Below are 26,330 nucleotides of genomic sequence, written 5' to 3'. Positions count from 1 at the left end.
GTCGCAGCGCTGTTGTTGTGGAAAATCCCCAGGGCTCCCGGATTTCTACAGGACGAGGTGTGGAAAACGCACGGGCAGGAAATGTTGGAGGCGATAAATTAAAAAGTGAACAATGACAGACACATGGGCATACTAATGTGCAAGATTCACAACTGTGTGACAAAGGAGGCAAATAACCAAAACAATGCAGTAGGATGTTTTTTTTTTCCAGCATTTATTTTTCAATGTAACATGGCACATACTGTCAAGGAACACTGCACAAAAGAACAAATCGTCTTTACAAAACCAGCTATGGACACATTAACAAGACTGGTTTGGAAGTACAGTACACTACTGCCACCAGTTATTAAACTTAGGGGAATCAATCCTGCATTTTTCAAATCTATATGTTTCATCCTAAAAATGCTAGAAGTTGCAAACCTACTCAGTTAATTCAAAATGATTTGAAATTATGGCTCAGCCCCCAAATCTTGAGCGCCATAATGTTATGCAGTCTGAATCACGAACCTTTGTTGGTATTACCTTTTGTTCAGTCCACTCTGAAGCCACTCTGTTCCTCCTGTACTTTCTGTCTCTCTCTGTCTCTGCCTGTGGGGGCTACGATTTCAGGGAGCACCATCCTGCATGTCAGTAGTTCTCACCCAGGAAATGACCTAACAGGAAATCAGCATTACATCACAGTGCGTTATTTCTTAGCTCAGCAGGGCGACTTGCATAGCTGACTTCTACATGTCATCCATTTATATAGCTGGACATTTCTGCAATTAGATAGTTTTGAAGTAATTCAGGGTATGTACCCCGCTCAGAAGTATGAGAGCAAAGATCCATTTGACAACAAGACTATTTACCACAGACCTACAAAATCAGCTCCTTAAACCTACACCACACTGTACCCCAAAACAGCAGCAGGCAATGTTAGAGATGCTGTAATCTAATGGGGAAAAACAAACAACCATCTTGCTAGACTACAGCGCTTAAAGAACTTTTCACACGGTGACCCTTCTTTCCAAAGCATCCATTTTGTTTGCAGCTTGCAGTTTTAGGAAGTGAGGAAGCAGCTTCGTCATTGATAAGAAACAAAGAAAATGCTGTGGGCTGTTAGAGACTGACCCCTGGACACCATTGATTCCATTGCTTGACCTCAGCTCTGGCTCACAATTAACCATGCCTTTTTCTCTTCACAAATGTTTTTTTTTTAGTTCAACGATCACCAAGATGAATGAAATTTGTTTGCATTTTTGTTGGAAAAAAGACACTTGAATTTAAAGTCCTGAAGTCAAAGTCAAGGACAAATGTTTAGAGGGTATTTTTTTTACCATCTGTCTTTTACCTTTTTAATCTGTCATTTGGAATTCTGTGCATCTGTTCATCCTTGCAAGTAAACGATTCTAGTACCTGAATATACATGAAAACCAGAAACCTAACACAAGCCACAAAAAAACACACCAAAACATAAACACAAACACAACCGAAAAATGAGGCTTGTAAGAAAAAAAAAAAACGTACAGGAAGAAGGGTTTAGGCTTAGGTTAACCTCCTTGTCTTTGAGTCACCTTAATGTCTTGTTAAACCTCTGTTTTCAAACCACTAAGTGTTATTTATCCTCTGTCCCCTCAACTCTATTTTGTGCCATCAAGAACATGAATAAACCAATAAATTGTCATTTCCTTCAAGTCTCTCATGTTCAGCAAAATTTTTGAAACTGGAAAGGCCACCAACTATGATTTCCACAAACTGCTTCAAAAAATACTAAAAACTCAATAATTCAAAAATACAATGAAAATATATTGTAAACTGTATTTGTTTATATTGCTATTATGGCTAATACACCCCTAAACATCCTTCCTAGGAAATGAGAGAAAAAAAATCGGTAGTTACACTTACAGTTAAGCTGCTTGTTTTTAAGTTTTGCTTTTTTTGGATGCTGGCAGCTACAGTCTTCAGAGGAAAATACTACTCTCCAATCCAAGCCCGTCAGTCGTCACCCTTTCCCTCCTAGAATCCACCATTGATAGCGTAAACACACGCCACATACATATCACACGAAATACAAAGGAAATACAAGCCAAGGTTTAAACTAAAAATACCAGTGAAATTTGCCATCCCGACCGAATCTCCCAGGCTGTATTTACAGTGTAAACAGTTTTGTTTGACGCGCTAGCTTACAGGAGTATCCCTGCAGTGATTTGCCAGCGTTTGCGGGGGGAAAGTTCATGAGGTGATGTGGTTAGGCGTTCTTGTTTACGCTCGGCCGTGAGGGCCGATCGTGGCTAAAGGGATAAGTGCAGGAGTAGTCGAGGGCAGGAAGGAGCTGTCTATAAGGGTGAAACCTGACACACCAATTAAGTGTGCTTAAACAGCGGCTGGAGAACTGTGGAACGCGGGCACACGCACATGTGCACACACGCACGCACGCAGAGCGCACGCCCTTATCTTTTTTTGGGGGGGGGGGTTTGGGGGTGGGAGGCCTAGGTCACAACAGAGAGATGCCGCGAAGTTGTGTTCTCATGGTGAGAGATTCGGGCGCGCTCAAATGAAGAGGATATACAGTAACTGAGGACACACAAAAACACACGGACAGAGACAAAAGCCTACATATGGATGATAACATAGAGATTTATTAGCGTTTCTTTTAAGGCTCTCCCTTTCTTTCATAAATAATTTGAAATAAACAACCCATGACCTGTCCATGAAATCACTGGATCAGAAACCATTCACGGTTATTATGGGTTATACCCTGCCGATTTGTAATTTGGCAGACGGCACATCTGCCATTTCAATACATCATTATAAACTATTACAAACTTCAATACATTCGGCTCATCATACAACACATTATTCAAAGACCATTACACAGTAGGGTTTATTTGTTGACTTACAAGAGCTGTTTACTTCTCAAAAGAGATGGAAAATGTTTCCACCTTTGGAAAATTATTTTAGCTCTTAGTGACACGGGCTGGATCAGATGCAGTTTTTATGTCTGTCAATGCGTGAAAATTCCATTTACTGTGGTATGTACTGGTGACTGTTGTCGCAAACCGACCAATAGGAACAATGGATCATAACAATATATAACATAATAATTCTTTCATAATACTACAGAGGATTAATGGCCAGAATGATTACAGACAGTAAGAATTCCACTGACATGATATTTCTGGGAAAAAAAAGTAAATTACATTTGAGCCAGTTTTAATCTTATGTAGTAATTTGAGGTAAAGCAAGTCATCATTTTATGATTTTGTGAAATCTGAATTTATGATATTTTGTCTCATATCTACTATGGTGGCTTCAATAGCTAAATTAATTCCATTAATCTGCATGCCAGTACTAAGAAAACTGTGGTAAACTGAAATAACCTTTAAAGTATTCTATTTCACTATGTAAAAATAATACAGATGGATTTAAAATACTGACAGGGCGCTCATTAATTTCAACAATCCCATCCTAAAATATACTTAAGACTATAAAATATTATGTGGTGAATATGCCATTTATACAGAATTTAAAAAAAACATTTGTCTATGAAAAGAAATTGAATAAACTAAATTTTCCTTTCCCATAAGAATTTGAGAGAAAATGAGAGAAAAAGGTAAACATTCCACAGCTTCATTTTCTTTAATTTTAGTGTCAGCATAATACATTTCTGTAATTTATTTCACTGATCTACCTTGGTAACTTACTGGGTGGAAACATGAACGATATAAACCTGAAATTCACCTACCTTATTTAAATATTTGAATTTATTCATCATGTGCAGAGTGTACAGTACTTGGGTCATGAAAAAAATGTATATTCTCCATACAGTCAGTGATATTTTTAAATCAGATCCTTTTACTATGGAATCAAGTACCTAACTGGTAAGGCAAACAAAGAAAAAAACAGAAACAATTTTCAATAAGATTTGAGGAAATTGACAACACTTCAGCTCACAGCTCCTTAGCACCTGACAGAATACAGCAAGCCGGGAGAGAGTCTCTTTTACGGGTGCTTCAGTTTCCCAAAAGTCTGAGCTGCGAAAATGACTCGATGTCACAACTTCCTCTAGGCTTACGGCCTAAACGGAGTGGAGATGTCACACTTGCCCTGCAGACATATGACTTTGTGTTTCTATGTGCTACGGCTGCAGCCTTCCAATTGCTGAACCTGAGGAAGATGAGACACCGGCAGAATCATGCAAGCCAAAGCGTTGCCTCTTTTGAAGGAGGCTGTCTTTTCCACTGTCTGTGGTTGCATAAATAAAGGCTAATATGTGAAGCATGCAAAATGCTATCTATTTCTCTCATAGATATCTCTCATAGATATCTCAAATATATATATATATATATATATGTGTTGTGTAATTCTGTATATATATGTATATGCACACACACAGTTGAAAACATCAGGGGCATAAAAACAAAGTTTAAAAATAAAGTAACAAACCTCACTTGTCACTTTGTGAAAAAAGGGTACCAAACAGGGGAAAAGGTGCAGGTTTGACTGTGTCCCAGCAGTTTTTACCTATATTTCCCCCCCACTATATTCATAGACAAAGCTAAGTAAGTCAAATCACTAGAAACAGTCAAAAATAATTCCTACCATACTATGCTGTCCATGATACACAATCTAATAACAGTGCTCAGTACTGTGTGCATTGGACTAAACCAATGAGGAAAAAAAATATTTAAAAATAACCTGAAAGTCAGCACAGATTCCTCCAAATAACAATGGATTACATATGGCACTTTGCATGGATCTCACTGTAGTTTGCAGTGAGAGAGCTGGGACTCACCTAAGCTTCTACTAATATGAAGTCCCTGGCTGGGTGCTGCACGGCAGCCATTTTGCGCCACACACTTTATTATGACATCATTATTTTTCATTTTGGTTATATTTATTTAGCCAATCAAACCGGGAGGTGATTAGACGGGCACATTGAGTATAGCAAAATTTTGCCAAGACGCGGGGGAAACCCCTGATAACTGAGATAGGACCTTCGATGACTGTGCCGAGTTGGGTCCTTGGGTTTCATCAAAAGGACGATTTCTCAATGACTGTTTCAATTGTTGCAGCAGTGAAATTCCCTGAAATTGAAATTTATGTCTATATTTAAACATGCTTATGGCTGCTCCTGGCTAATATCAGCCATTAATTAATTTTTAGCAATGGATCTAATGTACAAACCTGCAAGTTCATCAAGCTGTCAGAAATGTGACCACACTCACACTGCTAGATACGATGAGAAATGACATCATACTAGTAAGATAGCAAGAAATTCACACATACTTTTGTATATATTTCTATTCAGATATCGGTAAAGGAGAAATGTCTGAATGAACTACTTTTCCTTGATTTTTAAGTTGAGTTCCTCGCTTTTACTTGATTTTTTAGCTTATTAAGATTTTCCAGGATGCAAATATTTTTCTCACACAGTAGCGTGGGAACCCCACTAATGTTTTGTCAGTGTGTGTTTAGGGGCTGCATAGCAATATTACAGAGGCCAATACAGGCACCATTGTAATGACCCAGGCAAGGAGCAACAACCTTGAGCGGTGTTTTCCGTGAACACTAATCTCATTAAGTGCCATGTGACCTGAGGACAAATGTCTTTGTGTTTCCCAAAAATTACATTAACTCATCTGTGATGTCAACTATGAGATCAGAAATAGAGGGCATGATTAAAGTCATAAACCAACACAACACTAAAAACCAAAAAGCAACACAGAATGCCACAGCCTTGCTTTCAGTAATGTTTTAAACCATGCACTAATCTCTGCGGGGAAATTAAACAGGGTCTAGTAAACTTTCAGATACTTTAAAAATAAACAGAGAAAACACTGGCTACACTGTTCATTACAAGAAAAACAAAAAGAACACCTTTCCTCACAGCAGGCAAATCATCATAAAGTGTTTATGTGAAATGCAATAAATGAAATGCATCACAGTGTTTTAGTGATCAGAGATTAGGGAGTGGTGGAAATGGGGTGATGTCTCTCTACTCCAACCAATGTGTGATGTCTCTGGCAAAAAATGCCTACCACCTTTTTCCCATGTGAGTGCATAAAACACATGTAATATCACATAGTATTTTATGCTCGCTTTAAGTCACATAATAAAACAGCAATAACAACAGCAGAATATATTTCTGTTTTTCATTGCATGGTGAAATGTGTCCCTAAAACAAACCATGGAACTGCGTGTGCTGACAAACAGCATATCATTTCAGTCTTATCACTGGTGCTAAAAGTGCACCAAGTACACAGTCAAACAGAAGACCATTTAAAAGATTTTATTCCCTCAAGCTGTTTGACAAATCCAGTCAGAGAGCCACTCAAACCTTAATGCTGATGACCTTCTGCTGTGTCATCAGTTTGAAGTTTATGACCCTGTCTGCCTAAGGTAAGGCAGACGATATACTGTTTCAGTACAGCGATAACCCCTTCCCCAGCAGTACTTTTGTAACACAGACCTACAGAACTTCCTGTAACTGGAATTGTCCCGTTAAATGGCGGTCATCTTAGCAACAATCAAAACAATCAAAGCCCGATTTGGGAAACACCGATTAAAAAAAATAAAACCTTTAATTGGATATCAAAACAACTACTACGGTCTGATACGCTGAGAGGAAAGGGCAGACAATAACGTACTTTTAAAGATTAGTCCGTTATCTGACGAGTGTCATTTTCCAGATAAGCTAAATTTAGAACAGGGCACATGCAAGACAGAGCTCAGAAGAGTAAACAGAGCTTTGGCGAGGGTGCGGGGAGGGCGGGAGGGCGTGGTCGGCCTGCCTGCGGGCCGTCGGCAGGACGGGACACGGAGACAGAGGTCGCCGGGTCCACCGCCTCGCCAGCGTTTGCACAACGTTACATTACATTACCCTCATTTAGCAGGCGCTCTTATTCAGGTCGACTTCCAGCACGGAAGAACAGAAATGTATCCATTCAAGTTGAATGAGCAACAGTGTCGGACCAGGCTAACAGCACTCCCAGACCAGCTGGTGCGAGTATAACACTATTAAAGCCTTACCAGAAGTTAACTTGTGCAACCTTACTAGACAGCCTAGAAATGAAGGGAAGCCAGGTACACACACTCCTTTTCATCAGTCACTAGATCACAGAATCCACCACCCTGCCAGCATTTGCATAACACTGCATTACACTGTTGTCACTAAGCAGGCGCTCCTAACCAGAGCGACTTACACAGGTTACAATTTTACATATTATCCATTGTCCAGCTGGATGTTTTACTGAGACATTTTTTTTCTTTTTCTGGGTTAAGTACATTACCCAGGGTATAAAGCAGTGTGCCACTAGGAAACTGAACCAGCAACCTTTTCGGTTATGAGCCCTGCTCCTTACCACTACGCCACAGTGCTGTCCCACACTTCCACAAACATGGCCACAGACACAACAAATTATGGACAGAAAACTGCACCTTCATCAACTGTACAGTGGCCATAATGAGTACTTAGTGTTACTTTCCACACCATCAAAATTAATGAGTGCGATGCAATGAAATTATGTTATTCAGCATATTGATGGCAATTTTCAACTTAGTTTCTTTGAAATTATTTCTAATAAATTCTCTACCCCTATCTCCATTTGAAAATGATGGTGAAGCACTACAGCAAGAAAAAAGACAATCCTGTACAGACTGGCTGAGTCCATGTTAATTCTGTAATCTACACCAAACAGGTCCATTTTAACCCACTAGATTCACTACAAACGCAATATCCCCATGTTTCTGCTTTGTAATATAATATCATAGTTTTTATAAGATGCTGTCAATGAGACCTATTTTTAGTCTTAAATCTCACTTGTCAATACTACTGTCTAATTAGGCAGGTGCTCAGTTAAATTGAAATTCTGTCACCAAACCGAGAAAGTATGGGCACTTCCTGCTATGAGCACAAGGACACAAATAAAATGTCAACTTGCAGTCTGTGCACTGTATAAAAATAGTAAATGTCTATTGTGTAGAGTGATTAAATATATCCAATTGGTCAAATTTAATAACCTAATTGCAAAAGGGTAAAACCAACATGCATTCCTGAATTACCCTGACAAGAATCCTATTATACTGCATTAGGGATTTGGCCTGATGGTCACGGCCACTGCAGGAATGTCTAGAAGGCATATGTAAGTTCTGGGACACAGAGCGTCACCAATACAGGCATTTGTCATGCCCTGCACGGGACGGACCTGATCTGAATGTGCTCAGCAGCTCCTGGACAGATGTGAACATCTAAGCGTGGAGTAGGTCAACAGGTAAAAATACTCACATGGTTCATACCCCCCATGATCTCACCCAAGGGGGTGTGGGGTGGGGAGGCGGGGGTCGAGGAGAGGCTATCCGGGGTTCTGCAGCATTCCCATCCTCTCTCCTTGCTGAAATTTAAGAGGGAGATACAAAACAAATAAGATTAATGTCTAAACTGGCTGACCCCAAAGCTCCATTTGCACTTATCAAAAATGTATACACAGAGATTCAGTTTTTCTAGGTATAAACTGGAAAAACGGGTAAGGAAATACACAAATAGTGAAGAATGATGAAGAAGGCATGGGCAGTGGTTGTTAAGACCACATGTCTGTGCATGATTAAAAGGCCTAACAGAAATAGAGAACCAACACTACTGCATTAACTGCTGGGATAACACCATGCTGAAATATGAAATGACACAGAAACAGTAACAAAATATTTTCATTTGTACCTAGGAAGAGTAACATAGATACAGCACTTGACACCAGTTCACTCAGGCTGTGACCTTGTATTGTATTTTTTCACTGTCTATATAATTCATTCAGCCTTAGATCAGACTGAAAAGGAGACAAGTTTTTTTTTTCCTGAATTTAGGTCAGAATCCATTATAATACAAAACTGCAAAGTCTGCTATTCACACAGAGGAGGGGGGGGGGAGGGAATGAGAAAATGTTCGAACAAGCTGCTGGCAAAATACATTTAAAAATAGCACCTGGTGTTGCTTCGATGGTACACAAAGCAAACAGGAAGTAATATCTGTGTGCTGGTAGAACAAAAAAACTGCAGTGGTAAAAGCACAAATCCACCAAGCACTTCTCACATGGCAAAATGTTAACACTGACCCTCCTGGAGGGCTGGAAGTGTTTCGTACATTAATACCCACAACACAGCATTAACATATAAATGATTTCAACTAATGAAATACATAGATTGGTTTTACAAGAGCTATTTTTTTGTAATTGAAATTACAGTCCCTAATGCCACATAAAAACAGAAAAGGGAAAGAAGCAATCACAAAACCCAGAATTATAGGTTCAGATATTAAAGTACACATAAAGGCCATGCAAATGGCCTGGATTTCTTGTCTTTTGACAATTATTTTCTTCAACAGTTTGTGGCATTACAAGAGAAATAAACCAATTGTGAACTTAAGTCCCATAAACAATGCTTTTTATTTATGCATTCAGATAAATAGAAATTACCAAGATAACACAGACACCATGAAATGATTGACATCAATACAGCTGGTAAAGTCAGGGAATTGAAATCAACAGTACACGGGCCTGCTTTTTATCAAAGTGCACACACACCAGGAACACAGACTAACAGGTCAATTTTGAAAAAATGCAAGACTGCTTAAAACTCTTTGTTCACATCTGTAACTTCACCTCTGACAGTCTGGTAAACACATTTACTGTACTTTCATGTGTTCAGATCTGGGTTGTTTTGTACAGGACATCAATACCTTAAAAAAAACAAAATGACAACCCTACCAAAAAAAAAAAAACTGCTCAGTTTTTTTATAGGCATTTGCTGTTGCTGAAAAGGTTAAAGATTTTTCCTATCGAAACTGAGTGGGTTGTGAAAGAACATTTTCATGAGGCAGATTTCCCCTCCACGGCTGTAATATTATCACCCAAGCCATCAAGGTTTCACAATGACTTTTTTGTATTTATTTATATAAAAAAACAACCATTAAACAAGTACAGCAAAATTCAGATGGCACCTTCATTACTTTAAACCTGATATTTACATTAGGTAGAGAATATTTACCCTCTTGCATGTATGGTAAATTGCATGGTTACAACTGCAAAGACAATGGCATCATGAAACTGCAAAATACCACCAAGTCTTAAATTAATTTGCCAATTGTGCCACCCAAGAAATACTTATCTTAACAGAGCATGAATCCTGTGGTTGTCATAATTTATAAGAAACTGACCATGTGCATATTTGTCTGTTGCATATAAACAGGACCAGCAAATAAATAGATAAATAAAATAATTCCAGCTGAAAATGAAGCCCCAACAAAATCTACCTACATTCAAGAGAAAAGATGACAGTGCTTCTCAAAACATGAAGTAAGGTTTACTGTGCATTTTGTGTTATCAAAATTAGTCAGACACACTCAAGTGCAGTTTGACACATTCTTTGATGAGCTTCGTGGTTAAACAAAGAGAGAAGTTTTGTGCCGTGAGCTTGCTAATCTCCTTTCTTTTTTTTCCCCTCACTGCTCATCTTGAAATGAAAGAAATAGCAGGACCATTGTGAAATGGCAGTCACAGTTAACATCTTTCAAAGTCTTTCTGCAACAGAAAATTAAAGCCCAAACAAAACACATTAGAATTACATTCTGAAGGAGCAACTATTATCTGGAAAACTAGTCTGAAATTATTAAAACAAGGCTGAAATTGGACTACAAAGCACTACACTGAAAATGCCACAAATTTCAGACTAAATACAGAGATCGGGTCTTCTCTCAATGTTCTCCAAAAAATGAGCTCTGTGGTTCAGGGCTAATTAACCAAAGGTAGAAGGATGAGACGGTTGGTATTTGGCAATCTAGATAACGGTCAGACACTCAGAGTCACTCCTACACATTGCCAACCCAAATGATCAATACTGAAACTCACACGCACAAGAAAAAAAATCTAAGAAGGATACCACAGAATATTTTTCACAAGGTCCTTGTGCACTCTCCACGGCTCAAGTAGATATAAACAAAGCCAGCAGCTGAACTGCCCCAGTCACGGGTTTTCAAAACAGCCACATTTGCAGCAGAGCAACGTAGATGGAAATTCTGTTTCGAGTGTGCATTTCTAGTTAAATGGGGGAAATTCTAACCTTACTATCAGTATACACACAAACATAAAAAAACACCGTCAATCTGAGAGATGCACAATAGGAAGTGCTGTCATATCAGATATTCATTTAGACCCCGTACAATAATTTAGATTCTTAAAGAAAAAAAAAAAATCATTTTGACAGGAAATAAATTAAAATTATAGCAAAGAAATTTAAGACTTCGTGGACAGTTTCAGTTTGATTAATTTTCTTTTCAGTTTTCAAATTGAATTAATTTCACCTTTATCCCTCGCAAATGGTCCCATGCCCTGTGTGTGTGTGAAGAGCACCGGTGGACTCTTCTTCCGTGTGCCCACACAAATCGGTGAGTAATATGTATGTGCACGTATGTGAACAGCAGTGACAAATTCTGAAACTGCCGTACATCATGTAGGATTTCATCAAAACCTGCTCTGGCACAATAAAGCACAGCTCACCCCCTTACAACGTCAAACCTTCTACGCTGCTCTTTCAAAATGAGAAAGCAGTAATATAAGAGAGACATCATTCATTTTTTAATATACAGAAACACAGCACATCTTTACAACTGTGGAAGTATGGAGTATGGAAAAAATATGCATGTAATTGTAACAGCACAAAAATTGCACCAACTTCTCTTTTACTCACATAAATCAAATCAGTCAACAAAACTAGCTACAAGGATTTGCAACAAAACATGAATCTTCTTCAGGCCATAGTATACCAAAGTCGACACTATGATGTCTGAACTATGCTAACAATATTAGCAATATTAAATTTAGATCACAGAAAGTCTCAATTAGAAAGCCAACTGCAGTCTATACTCCTTGCATACTGAAATTACATTTTGTATGTATTTAAAGTTTGCAGACTGCAGATGTTTTTCCCCTGTGTGAGAAACAGCAGGCTTGTAGACTTCCCCCAGTCATTTTAACCTCAGCCTGCGTCTGAACACAGAACCACAGGTGGGTGTCCTGACATCCATCTGTCGCCACGCGGCATGGTGTACCTACTGCAGCATCCCTTCAGAAAACTGCATCCCACGATTATGTTTTAAGCCACTCTGTGTAACTGACTGTGTCCTAATTCTACAAGCGTGGCGTGATCTCAGACGTAGGGATTCTGATGTTTTTCATCAGAAACGCCCACCTACATTGAGGTTTTCGACAAACAGTCAAGACATTACTAATCTGATCTGTTATGGCACCTTTTTTTTGCTTAGTTTTAGAAAATGGGTGACTTAGAAAATGACTCTAAATATGTTTTTTTTTTTAATCTTACAGTTTTTAAATATCTTACATTCTCCTTTTCATATGATTGGTTGATTACCTGTAATTGATGTCCCTGAAATTTTGAATTGACCTGTATATGCCACAGTCTTGAGATAGGGTCATTTCTGAAATTGTGTGGCTCGTTCGGTTTTAAAAATGCAACAAACAGGTAAAGTATTGATTGCCAAACAATGTGGCTGCCATACAGAACAAACACATCCCAAAAGCACGCAATTTTTCAGCTTGATTGACAGGATGTTCATAAGAAGTTCCACGAATTTCAGTTTTCTCACTCAGAAGATAACAACATCATGAGGTGAAAAATTTACGCTTTTAAGCCAGAAAACAAAACTGAGAAAAGACTTGTGGTTTCACAGAGGCACTGACATATTATTCTGAGCCAAGCTAAGCAATATTTTGTAAAGAACTTGATATTTCTGTATGACATTTAAACATCTTACAGGTTTCGTTTGTGCCATCTGTGTATTGAGAGCTGGCCCACGCGCATCCCGGCTCCTCTCCTCACCTCACTGGCTCTCGGATCTGTAGCCTACCTTTTGTGGGTGTCCTCCATCTCCACAAACTGACTTGTACACAAACAATTTGCATTGTTTTTTTTTTTTTTTGAAAAATGGTTTTGTAAGAATTGTGTGCAGATTTTAAGAATGGCTTTGCCGTCTTTACCGCATTTTCAAATTTTAGCCTGCAAGGTTATTCCATTTGATTTTACACTAAATGTAAAGAGAAAAACAGGCTACTCATATAGTGACAAAAGAATACCACAAAACAGAACAAACAATATATTATATTATTGATACTTTAATTACATATGGCACTAGGCTATAGTCGCTAATAAGGTACTCTCATGTGTCTAAACATACAATATACTGGCACAGAACATATGACACACTAGCATAGAACACTAACTTTGCCCATATAGACTCTGCACAGCAATGTTTCAACCTCTGGTCTACAGGACTTTCATGTTAGTGCACCTTACTAGCTAATATCCTACCAATACACATAACTATCCCACATGAACATCAGGGCTGCTTGCTTTGTCTTTGTCGATTTCACATGAGGAAAACGGCAGGATTTATCACTCACTATGGAATAAATGTGGCCCTTGTTCACTGTGCCTGAAAGAGACCTATTAAAAGGTCAAAGGTCAGAGGACACTAACAGAGTTAGCTGTAACTTTTTCTTAACCAACAGTGTTATAAATCTCAAAGTTATTGCAATAATGAAATAATGCTGGGAAAATAAAATGCTATAATGATTTTGAGAAACTTATGTAGTCAGCAATAGGCAAAAAATGTTGATATTGTCCTAGAAACAGATATGAGGCACACTAGGTCAGGCATATAGATTTAACTGCATCTCATGTGACAGTATGTTGAGTGGCAGAATAACATGCATTGTTTGTATTTATCAACACTTAGACTTGCTCAGTTAAAAAGTCAAATAGATAAAAGGAGGAACTACAATTAGTGTGGGTCATTGTAACAAATGTGTTTTCTTTTGTTTTCGGTATTGATGATCCACTGTGTGTCTGGCTTTTTTCATATGTCTGATTGTTTTGCTTTGTTTTATGATTATCAGCATTTTGTTTTTTTTGCTTTAGAATACCCCAAACAGGACATTTCATTACCACTTTTTTTTTTTTTTTTTACCACCCCAGCATCTGTTCTTGAAATTTCCTTGTTAAACTCACTTCATCTTCAGACAGCTTTCAAGTAATTATACTGTGGAAGTCCACTAAAGTTTCATTTTGTCTCAGCTTTACATAATATACAACCTTTCCGAAGCTTGGGTTTCACAGGCGTAACTCTGCCATTATGTCATTTTCTTGTTTTCACTTGTCATAATTTAGGTTTCTATCGAGCTTGTCTGCAGACTATATTCTAACTAGCCTTTAAACGATACAATATAGCAGTGTTTTTTGGGAATAAAAAAATTAAATCACGCAGCACAGGGATGCCCTACCAACCATCTTTGTGGACAAACAGTCATTGTGATATAATCCAATTTTGTACAGGAACTCAGGATTACCCTCATGCCAAATAGGAATTTTTCACCTTCATAAAATATCTATTCTAAATGTAATACACACGTAATTTCCTGTTTACAGCATACACATCAACACACTGTGTAACAAATATAAAAAGCCAAAAGTGTGAGGGATAAATGAATCCACATGCTATGTCAGGTGTGGAGTTAATTCTTCATTAACAAAGTAATCTGCAGGCTTGAACTGTATGTGTTACGCTATACAAATTTATAATAAAAGGCTACCCTTTTCTGAGAGTGATACTTGCACATAGCAGCAGTCTAAACCACCAATCAATGGCCGATTCCATAAACACTTTCAGGAGCTCACACAAGCAAACTAGACATTTCACACTTGCCAAGTCCGTACAAGTTAAAAATAAAAATGGAAGTAATATATCTTGAATCACTGATGAATTAAGTTTCTAGTATAAAAATCACAACAGTTTTCAGAAAGCCTGCAGTATCGAAAGGGAGAGGATTAATACTGAGAAGGCACTTATTTCTCATCAGAGAAAGTGAGGGACTCAGATCAAACCGTTCTTCTGATATCAGGGAGCTCCTTGACTCACAACAAGGCTCTGTGAAACTGCTTGTTTTGGCCTTTGTACACTGAGGCCAGCTGTCACAACACCCACAAAGTCTCCATTTTTCACACACACAAACACACACATTAACACAAATGCACAATCTCACACAAAGACACACATTTAGACACACAAAATCCTGTTTTCTTTCCACATGATCAGTACAGTGCTAACAAGAATTCCTTCAGATAAATCAGCTTTTATGGTAGACAAATCAAAGCAAAACACCACAACACAAAACACACCAGTGGCCCACTTCCCAGCCTAAGTAGCCCACTAACAGTGTTACACCTTTTACAGAAATAATACAGTATGTTTCTAGATAACAACCTCTATTACTATTATTCTAAGAAAATTTGCTTCATTCTGAAGGCAGCAAGCGATCACAACAGAATTCTGGGAAGTGCAGGTTTAGCTATGAACTCAAATTAACATGTAAGTGTGGAGTTTGTTTGCATGTCAGCAATTAGAAAAAACCAAGATCGTTTATTACTTAATAAAAACAATTAACGATGGCATAGGCATAGGAAAGTCCGATACTGTTGCGAACAGCATTGCACTTTAATATCCTCTCATTGTATGAAAACAGTTTCCAAACACCCGGTGGTTCCTCTTTGCATCAATGTAAACAATTCACTATCAGGCTGAGCTACCCATGTAGCTTGAGAATGAATTTTAAAAACTTATAGAAATCCCACCGGCACACATTTAAGACAAACCCTTGCTAACTACAGTAGGCTACATAAATTGTATAGCATTTCACGCACTCAACGGTGACAACCGAGACAATTTATCCATGCGATGTAACCTCCACCAGCATGACCTTAAAGTCCTCCACGCAGAAACTTCAATATACTTATATTTCTACGGCATATTTACCAATTCCATTCTCTGCACAGTGCGGCTGTCGGCTGTCTACACGGCTCCAGAGCGAATGGCTTTGTTCATTTTTGTCTCATTGACGCACCAGCCGTCACTTTCAAATATCTAAAACATTCGCGCACTGCAAGCATTTTTAACCCTGACGGCTATCTCAATTTTTTTCCAGTGACTAAGAGTGAAATAAGTGAAAAGGATAGGTATCTATTTTTTTCTGTGAAAACCACAGGCTGTGGAGCTGTGGAGGAAGAGTGATTCATACATAAAAGGCAAGGCGCGCATCATCCCACATAGCGCTGTGCTCGGAGCATCGCGCTGCTCTTTTCTAGACGCTCTTCACCAGCCGTCTGGACCCACGTTCAAACGAATCGTCACCAACGCGTCTGCAGCAGGAACTGCTTCCGATCTTCAGCTTCTAATGAATTCAGGTTCTGTAAAATGTCATAAAGTGTTGCCACGGGCAGCATTTTTTTTGCAGAGGTTTCGTAATCCTCAAAAAAAAAAAATCACATAACTATCGGCAATAGCGACGCACACGAGTTTTCTCTGATACAGTATTTCTAATATGTCATATCCTGTATTATTAACAGCCATATAAGAAATACAACAACCCCCTATAGTACAGGCAGTAGGCCCTACATTTAGGCATACACAAAAATTGCAGGGTCATGAGAGTTAATGTGCTTCCACTCATTCAACTCGTGCACTGTCTTGAATAAATAGTGATTCTTAATAATTTGTTTTAAATTGTACAGTATTATACTGTATTATAATAGGGTTTCTGCTGACTAACACACCCACAATAACTGCAGACATCCCCAGCTACTTTATCAAAAGTACAGTGACACCAAATACTGTCACCTATACCCAAAATAAAGAAAACCGTTACACAGAAGTCTAAAACATAATTATTACAAAATTATCAGGGTTGCACACAGCTCATATAACTTCATCACTGACTCTGCCTAATGTGTGTCAACTTGAAAGAAGTAAATATCTTGTACAACTTGTAAAAAGTCATACAGACTCTTGATACAAAAAGTCAACTGAAGGAAAAGTGACTTTTCTGTGTAATTATATATAACGCACAAAAGCATACTAATTGCCATTAAGTGTATACCTTTTTGAAGAAAAAAAATCTTTGCAAACTGGAAACATTCATTAAAAATGTAAGACTACACTCTGTAGAAAATCTTTTGCACACATCCTTGCATGCATAAAAAACTAGTATTTCCAAGAAGAGGTAAATCTTACATGTTGGGAAGACTGTATTTTGCTTCCTAATCATTAAGAGCAAAGGCCAAACCGAGTGATTTGAACCGTGCCCTAAACACAGAGGTGAATATCTAAAAAACATCCATCTCCAAAAAGCCACAAATGTCAGAGACCAGATACAGCTCTATTATTATCACGGTCTTTTCATACAGGAAGCCTGATGATGGGGCCGTGACATTTAATCAATTGTTTGTTCAGAAACTAGTATTAATAAACACAGTGAGATTTCTGGCATTTCCACAGGTGCAAGTGTGCACTGCAGCTGAATCAGAAGTGAAAAAGAGAAAACTAACAGTTTGTGAGGTGTGAAGGAAAGCAGCGGACATCAGATAGCCTCTGTGAATGTAAGACAGGTTTGATATTTACACAGAATACAAAAATGTATTTTTTGGGGGGTGGGGGGGGTGACATAAATAATTTTATATCAGTTACTTCACTAGCAAACTAGCCTTCCTACACACAGTGGGTGAAAAATATGTTTACTTATGTGTTGGAAGCCGAAAGAGTATTTCTGTGATCCTCGTCCACGACGTTTTTTGTTGGCTGTGGTGTAAAATTCCACCCCCTCTCACTCATATCTGCTGAGTGCCATGCACAACAGGAACACCAATTCAATTCATTTTCATTTATTTAAATTTAATAGATAAAATAATGTCAGTTCACCCCAGTGCCCAGTATCCACTATACACAGTTTCCTGTGCTACACATCAAGTGATTTTTTTTTTCTTAAAAGAAACATAAGATTTAAATGCATCCACATAATGTAATGTAGGAGTGGTGTGAAGGGAGGGGATTAAAAAGATCAAATAAAGAGAGTCAATTCAGTTTCTACAGGTTTATGCCAGAGCTTCTTAACTTAATAACTGATTTTTTTTTGTTTGAGAAATGCTACTTTCATTCATATGTTAAGATGAATTATAATCACAAATACTTTGATACATACTTCAGACAGACAATTCAACATTCCTTATAGCCCATGTTGGGAGAAGTCTGTAGAAGGAATTCTGCTGGTATAAAACCATTCTGATTTAAATGTCTCACGATGTGCATTATTTAGACAATATCCAGCTTTACTGGGTCAATTCTTTTGCAATTCAAAGCGAAAAGCCACTGTAATATCTAGGTACCAATAACAAAAAACTCAGAGACTGTTACTTTTCAAAATAAATTGTGCAGCATTCACTTGTTTTTGTAGATTGAAATGAGATTTAAAGAGATATTGTAATGGAAGAGGTAATAAAGTATTACAGGGGTGCTGGTGCCAGTATTTTTAAGTTTATATTTCAGAGAACCCTACAGTAAGTAAAACCATTGTAGCAGTTGTAAACAGACACATTTACAGAAATAATATGAATAAATTTGTCACCATTTCACAAATAACTGTTCTCAGTAGCAAACTGCTCTTTTTAGTTTGATTAAACATTATTCTAATACAAATTTAAAGCTAAAACCTCAGGCAGAATGATGATACTAAAGTTTGCTTTTATTATAAATTTCTGACTTAATTTTTTGAGGTGTGAAGTGTGATATGGACTGTAAATGAGTGAATACTTCACAAACATGACCTTTATTGAAAACGTCTGTACAGTTCAGCTTTATCAAGACATTTACAACTGTGGCACACATCGTCTGGAATCTAAATATAAAGGAATCATTTAATATAAATTACAAAGTTCCCTCTGAAATAGATTGTTTTAAAGATTATTGTGTTATTTATTCAGCAACTGAGAAATATCATAACAGTAACAATTTTTAAGCATTATTTAAATCCATGATGGAGTACATTGGGCTATGTTCTAATGATATTTTGCTTATAGGATTTCTATTATGCTACATCAAGTTATGGAAAACATTTGTTTATTTCTACATTTGGAAGGCAGAGCCTTGCAGTGTCGGGTAAAATGATAAAAACGATATTGAGCCACTATTCATTTTCAGAGGTAACTCCTTCATATTGGTTTTCTATGTGGTGACAGAAACTAGAACAAAGAGAGTAGGTGGTATCACAGACTCATTTTCTCATATGAAGAAAAAAAAAAAACCCCAAAAAACTCAAATGTCAGTCCAAAAACACATGAAGCAAACCAAAATATCATGTCAGCAAATAATCTAATACTATCAGTCAAAAAGCACAGTTTATCTTTTCATAAAACCTGGTTGAGCATCGTAAACAACACTGTGAAAAAAAGAAGAAGCTAGGAGCCAATGTTTCATGACATGAGAGGAAAACACAAATCTGCCTCACGGTGCATTCATGTATTTCTTTATTAACATCGCCACCTACTGTTGTTGACGGGTACTGCACAACATGTCAGACGCAAAGCGCTGAAGTTACCTCTGAGGTTAGACAGCTCTGTCTTTGACGCGTAAAAGTGTGCTCCAGATCATCTATTTTCACAACAAACACATGTAGCACAGGGAGGGGAGGAGTGCTGTCAGCATGGCACAACACAAGTGTACTCAGAGAACTCGAAGGTGGCAGATTTGTAGAGAAGCATGCAGAGTCTGAGAGGGGGATGCTTTTTTTCCCACTGTAACATGGCAAACCAGTTCACAGACTGTATGAAGCCTATACTGTTCTGCACAACTCACACCAACCATAATGTATTCCTTTGTCTTTTAATGTCTGTGCACTGTGCAGCAGATAGACTCTAAAGTACAGTTGTGGCAAGGATATATCTGTCAACAGTAATAAATGACCAATGGCTCACTCAAACACACCCTGTTCTTTCACACTACTCTTGAAAGTGTCTGGACTTGCTGGGTACCTTACTACCAGAGGTAATATAATAAAGCACAGCTGCTTAGGTTGATATGTGGATAACTCACTGTCCAGTATGGAGTCTAGACCTACAGTACTAAAGTAGAAATAGAAAAAAAAAACAAAGAAAATAGAAATATTAATAAGCTAAACCAAACAGAACTCTCAGTCACATTATTATGTGCAGTCACCCAGAACAGCAGTGCTTTCAGGATATCACTGAAATACACAGCTATATTAAAAATCAAGTGTTCAGTTCTGCTAGAAAACCTCCAGGTCACGATAAAAATACGAAAAAATATAGGTTCCTAGCAGTAAAAATGTTTCTTTTTTCTTTGTGCTCAAACCGGACTACCTAGCTGCGTGAGTTAGCAGCAGAGGCCGACAGCAGTTTCAGAAGGTATGACTGAGGCCTCTTATTACTGTGAATCATGCGACCGGCAGCACAGTTTCTCAGTGTCTCCGACGCCCACGCAGTCTCGGTCCCGCCCACGGCGTCATTGATAAGAAACCATTGCTGCTTCACTGATCCTACACTGGACGCAGAGATGATGGCTGCAGCGGCTCTGTCCCTGAGCTTCATAACAAAACCGAGAGCTGCTGCCACCATGCTCACGCAAACGCTGTCAACACCAAGGTCCCCAATGAACAAAACCCAATATCACACCACTTTGTTCGCAATGTTATCTTCTGTGAAATTAAGGAATTACAACTCCTCTACAGAAAAAAATTAGGGAAAAAAGCTACTAAAACAACTGACTGAATTTTTTTTTGGCATTAAATTCCTCTTCACCGCGTAAATAAATGTTCCATGTTCAAAACGTCAGCCACTACATTAAATATCTCATAACTATTTCCTTTCAGAGCATATGAAAACTGTATATTAACCCTTCAGAATTAAGAAATAACACAGATGGGTCTGTCCTTGAATGTATGTGCGTGTGTCACCAGAAATGTTAAATTGAGCATGCTCTTCTTTCTCCCACTTCACAACTTTTGGACCATGTGCATAATCAAACAGCCAGTCCACACAGGGTGGAACTGAAGAGATGTTAACTGATGTACCTTATGAGTTTTGCTGGTGTAGACCAGGTAAGGTAGTACTGTCAAGTACTGCTTTCACCCCACATCTGAGCCACTGGGTAGACCCGCCCTCCTGTAGCTTTCCCTGTGCCCTTCTGCGATCGTCCTGTCCTACGGGGGTGTGTTTGGAGAAACTGCCAGCGTTGGTGGGGACATTGTCTGGAGTCCTGGAGGTATTCCCCCACCTACAGTGAGCTTTCAGGTCTGTCTCTCTCTGACAAACACACACACACACACACACACACACACACACACACAGACTCTGAAGCAACAGAAAAATGCAAGTGTTTTTTTTTTTTTTTTCTTTCTAGCTGTCTTGTAACCGTAAAAGTGAAAAGGTGATAGGAATCCCATTTTTCTGTTGAACCCCATGAGTTTCGCCTTCCTCCACTGCGACTCCGTTTGAGAGTAAAGCACAACCGAGAGTGTGTGAGGCGAGTAGCTGAGCAGCGGTGGGCCGAGAGAGGGATGAAGGACAAAAGCACAGCACCCTGTCACTGTTTTTCTGTTTGATCTCCCGCTCAAAGCCTCGCCGAATTTTCACACTCCCTCATCCTTCGAGCTGCCTCCCAATTCTGCCAGTTTCAGTGGAAATTGTGCAGCATGCTGAATGAGTTATGCTGCCACTCACTATGTGTTAGGCTTACATTTTTTAGTAGATGTAGGATGACTAAATGATAGTGAATATGTCTTTGGAAGAGAAGATGATTTTTGCAAAAAATATTTCACTTATGTATAGAGATGTCAGGTAATACATGAATGTTCTTTAAAATTCTACATGCAGGGAGTTCATATAATGTATTTTGTAAACAAAGGTGAAATGCGGTTATAAAAATGACTCCTACACTGAAACATTTGTCCTTGACTTTGACTTCAATATAAACTCAAGTATTATTTTATTCCTTCACAAATACAGTTCAGTGATTTAAACAACAACTAAAAAGAATGAGGAGATTTTTTCTTTTATTGAAAAAGCACATTTATTTGGGAGTCAAAGTTAAGGTCAAATAATATTGAATCTAGGGCTTAGTAACACCATGAATGCAAATGGCTCAAACAGACAGTTTTATTTGCAAACTGAAAGAAACCAAGCCTTAAAACAATTAAAACATCACTATATCATATTTGACAAACAAAAAAACAATAAACACCTCACAATTACCAGACAATTTAAAAACTATATTCGTCATCTTCCATAATAATGTAATTTAATAGTTTAATTTTGCTTTTCACATCAGTTTACTGATGTATTTTCAAATATTATATCCTAAATATGCTTTAACTTAAATGCAATTTGAAGCAAGGTAAGTATTGCCACACAGCGATGAGACCGTTTTACCGTATAATGATGTACTGGCGTTCTCGTACTTGCCTTCGTTATTTAAATCAAACAAAAACATGCAAGGAGCGTCACTGTATTTATCTTCGATCTGGATATGGACGATAACAGGGCAGCCTTTGGTACACTAGCCGCGTGCCGGCATCTCACTCGGCCTCTGATTTAGCTGTAGATAGTTTGTCTTCCCATTGTGCAGCCTGTTTTCAGCTGCTTCTTCTGGGAGACAGTGAATATGAGAGTGATGGTGCAAGATGGAGTGCGTGGGCCTCACTCGCTACACCGTGCGGTCCCTCCCTCCCTCTCTCTTCCCCCTCTCTCTTTCTGTCTGCTTATCACCCACACCCTTATCAGGTCACCCCGCTTGGCAGATGTCCGTCACTTGCACCGGCGTATTTGCCACCTCAGCCCGCGACTTTAGTCTAAGGTCTGATGAGCCGCCCTCTGCAAACACCGAAATTGCTATCTCGTTGCAAATTTGCACGCTTTAACTAGGGGAAGGCACGGCGACGCTCTGAGTGGGTTCTCACTACGTCAGTTGCTAATCGTGATGGAGAAATGACTCATCTCTAATCAGTCCGATGCCAATTAAAAATAAGGCTGTAATATGCTGGATTAGTTTATCTGTCTTAAGAATGTGCAATAATTAAAATCAGTAACAGGTCAGCGTGTTGTATGAATAATAACAGACGTTGGTTAGTTGAATAACTCAGATTGAAGATTTACTCTCTCACAGCCACATGGGACAAAAAGATGTGCATATTCATATTTTTGTAACACCTAAAACAACCAAATAATCAGCCAAAGAACAAAACAAAGAGCTAAACTACTGCTTTAGTGATTTAGCTAAATTAGCTACATCACATAATTATCACTTAGTGCTGATTTAACACAGACACACAGACAAAACCCTATGATTCATAAAGACCCAAAAAAAGGACCGCTGTTCACTGCTTCACGTGCTCTGAGTCTGTGTCGTACATCAACGGCTTTCAGAGGGCTAATCCATACATGGGTGTTTTTCAAAGGCCTGACCTCATCACTGCGGTCAAACATGTCAAGGACCGAAGTGATGACCGGTCTGATTTACTACACAGTGGGCGTTCAGCAAAGCTGCGGGCCGCAGGAAGGACTCTGCTGTCTGACCCTGATCCTGGCCTCGGAGGGGATCACCGGGCACGCTGACTTCTAAACAGCAGAATGGCAGCTGAATTTCATGGCAACACTGATGAGACTTCGAGCAGCCCTTTGTTTTGGTTAACTCAAGGCATCAACACGCAGTCACCCGTCATTGCAACGGCGGGTGGCTAGACGAAACAGCTCCCTGCCAGCCACGGAGCGGCCGCCATGACCCGCGTCGCGGTCCGCTGCAGAGTCCTGAGCTGGGATGGCGGAGCAGTTTCAAGAAAAACAACAACAAAGGTATCTCTATGGGGAGGACGAGGGGGAGGCGGTCCAGGTACGCGCAGGCTGCTACCGTCTGATGGTGCAGCTGCACGTCGAAAAATGACGACGTCAAAAAAAAAAAAAAAAAAAGCCAGTGGCGGCAAAGTTCAGCGCACAATTTCATAGAGGCGTTGACGCATTTCAGGGTTTCACAATAAGCCAGCGCCGGGCCTGCCCGACCATTACTCTAGATCTTACACAGTGCTGCTCATTCGGCAGTGGTACAGTGACCCAGACGCAAACATCTGTGAAGACAAACCCTCCTGCAAAAAAAAAAAAAAAAATGAGTCTAGCTCAAATGATGACATTTAGAAAGAAAAGTGCTGATTCTGACATATAGGAATGCACGAAAATGACTAAGAAAAAAAAGGTGGGCTCAGAGAATGTCGTCTAAGAATATATCAATAACCGTAAATGAGGTCAAAATGAAACTCAATGAAACAAACAAAGCATGAACAATATAACGCCTGTGAAACAATTCTGAGGAGAACGTTTTAAAAATAAGGTTACTAAAACTTATTCACTTACGACATCAGCCTGGTTATTTGTAAATTGCCGCCCCTGAATCATCCTCTGTATGAACGGTAAAAGCCATCATTCTTGCTTTGAAATAATCCGGATTGTTCCAGTATACAGTACCAGGATGTTCAAAACGAAACAACAGCAGACGAGTTTGTAATCTGACAAATTACTATAGATCGTGCCAAAAACAACAGCACAGTAAAAAGTGAACATCTTTTGAGTAACGGCTTTTGCATTCACTCACTACACAATGACGATAATTACATTTTCTGTCACTACTAATACTATGTATTTCAGCTAGGTTATTTTTGTTCGGAGAACATTACACAAATGTCATCTGAAAGAACATGGATAACAAGAACATGGATAACACATCCATGTTTTTTCAGACCCATAGTACATACAGTTCCACACTATTCCAACTGGAAAAGCTTCAGTAAATAGCTATAAAACAGTGTTGATATGTGATGTAGCTGGGGGATGTGGGAACTTCTATGTATGTTACTAAACAGGGCAATTCTCTTTTTTGTTCTGCTTGTGAATTGGGCAACTGCAGATCAATTTTAAACAAAGACATTTACACCATTAAGGTACCCATTAATGCAACCATTAGTACATTACAGTTACTGTTTTACTTCACAATGCTGAGGTCTAAAATAAACTGTGAACTACATCAAAGAAATCAGTACCAATGAAGAGTTTCTCCACAGCTGTCCTCACCATTGGTGTGTAGTGTACAGTATGTGTATTACACACTCTCAGCAGCCATCTCCTTAATTATCTTTAACAAATAGTTTCATTAACATCATCCTAAAATCAAATTCCTTCCCTCAGGGGAGGTTAACTTTATGAAGAGCTCAGGCCACTCTCTGAAGAATCACCATTAGTTTACATTACAGGAAATGGAGCTAGAGAGACATCTGAAGTTTACTACAAGAGGCAATGAGTATTTGTAAATGATCCATTTTAACTGGATTTGCCACACAAAAGCCTTCACTAAACTTTACTGAACACATCCTCAGAGTTTGATTTTCTAAAAGACCCACCCTATATGAGGTCTCCGTTTGCACAAATAGTGAGGACAAATCCAATTCACAAAATAAATATGTTTAATCTACGAATATAGATAAGCACGTCAGACTGCTCATCTTAAACACTGGAGATGTTAAATCCTTTCACAAAACCAACATTATCATTCCCCTAGACATGTATGAAAAAGTACATATACACATAATAAATGGATATGAAAATGTTGAACTGTAACACAACTGTTACTCACAATGAAATATCTTGAATGTGCGCCGAGCTAGCAGTGTACCTACCCAAACTGGCCAAAAATAGAATACATTAAAGTCATACGTTAACACTGCCAAATCTAACAACACAGCTACAGCTGTGCCTCGTTGAGTAATTTTTGGAAATATGTTTGCACTGCAGATACATAAATTATTGTACATAGTTCTGCATATGACTGGTCAGGAGTGACTGCACAGAAACTACAGTTAAAGATTGAACTTAATCACTGTACTCCAAACATCAAAAATTTCAATAATTTTAAAGATCAAAAATACAAAAAAATCCCTAAAACCATATACTAAAAAAACAAGTTTTCCTCATAATGAATGTCTAGGCTTACAGCTACAACAAAAGCATCCTCTCTCAGAAATATTAACAAACATAAATCTAGATGACAGATTTTACCTTTTAATACCAATATCCAATCACAGACACTAAAGTCAGGAACAAAGCTTTGTTATTCTGTAATGTTCAGCAAATACATTTCCATGAACACTGACAAAACAGTGGCAAAAATCAGCAAACAATGTCAGTGAATTGGCATCTAAAAGGAACAATACTTACAGCTAATTTGCCACTTTGTGAATACAACAGGTTAAAATACTACACAGGTTTCAGTGCATTCATTTCATAATGAATGATTTGTTGTTGCTGAAAGCAGCACCGAGTTACTTCATTGTTAGACACATGACCATTTTATAACTCAGGGAGTTCAAAAACCTCACAACAATTAAAAAACAGACTATATTGTGTTGCTA

General features: G+C 38.5%; 1 long non-coding RNA gene across 1 annotated transcript in view; it reads right to left on the bottom strand.

Annotated features, from left to right (window-relative positions):
* Nucleotides 1-213: 213 nt before the first annotated feature.
* The window catches only part of LOC118789810, a 52,082-nt gene continuing 25,965 nt past the window's right edge, over nt 214-26,330 (bottom strand). Inside the window, exons 3-4 of the long non-coding RNA XR_005005482.1 lie at nt 8,267-8,372; nt 214-653 (exon numbers count right to left, since the gene is read on the bottom strand). This is a non-coding gene — a long non-coding RNA (uncharacterized LOC118789810). The remainder of the gene's footprint in view (nt 654-8,266; nt 8,373-26,330) is intronic.

This window comes from Megalops cyprinoides, chromosome 15 (genome assembly GCF_013368585.1).
Source record: "Megalops cyprinoides isolate fMegCyp1 chromosome 15, fMegCyp1.pri, whole genome shotgun sequence".
NCBI classification, from domain to species: domain Eukaryota; kingdom Metazoa; phylum Chordata; class Actinopteri; order Elopiformes; family Megalopidae; genus Megalops; species Megalops cyprinoides.
The sequence above is the reverse complement of the archived record's forward strand: the minus strand, read 5'-3'. Positions and strand labels throughout refer to the sequence as shown.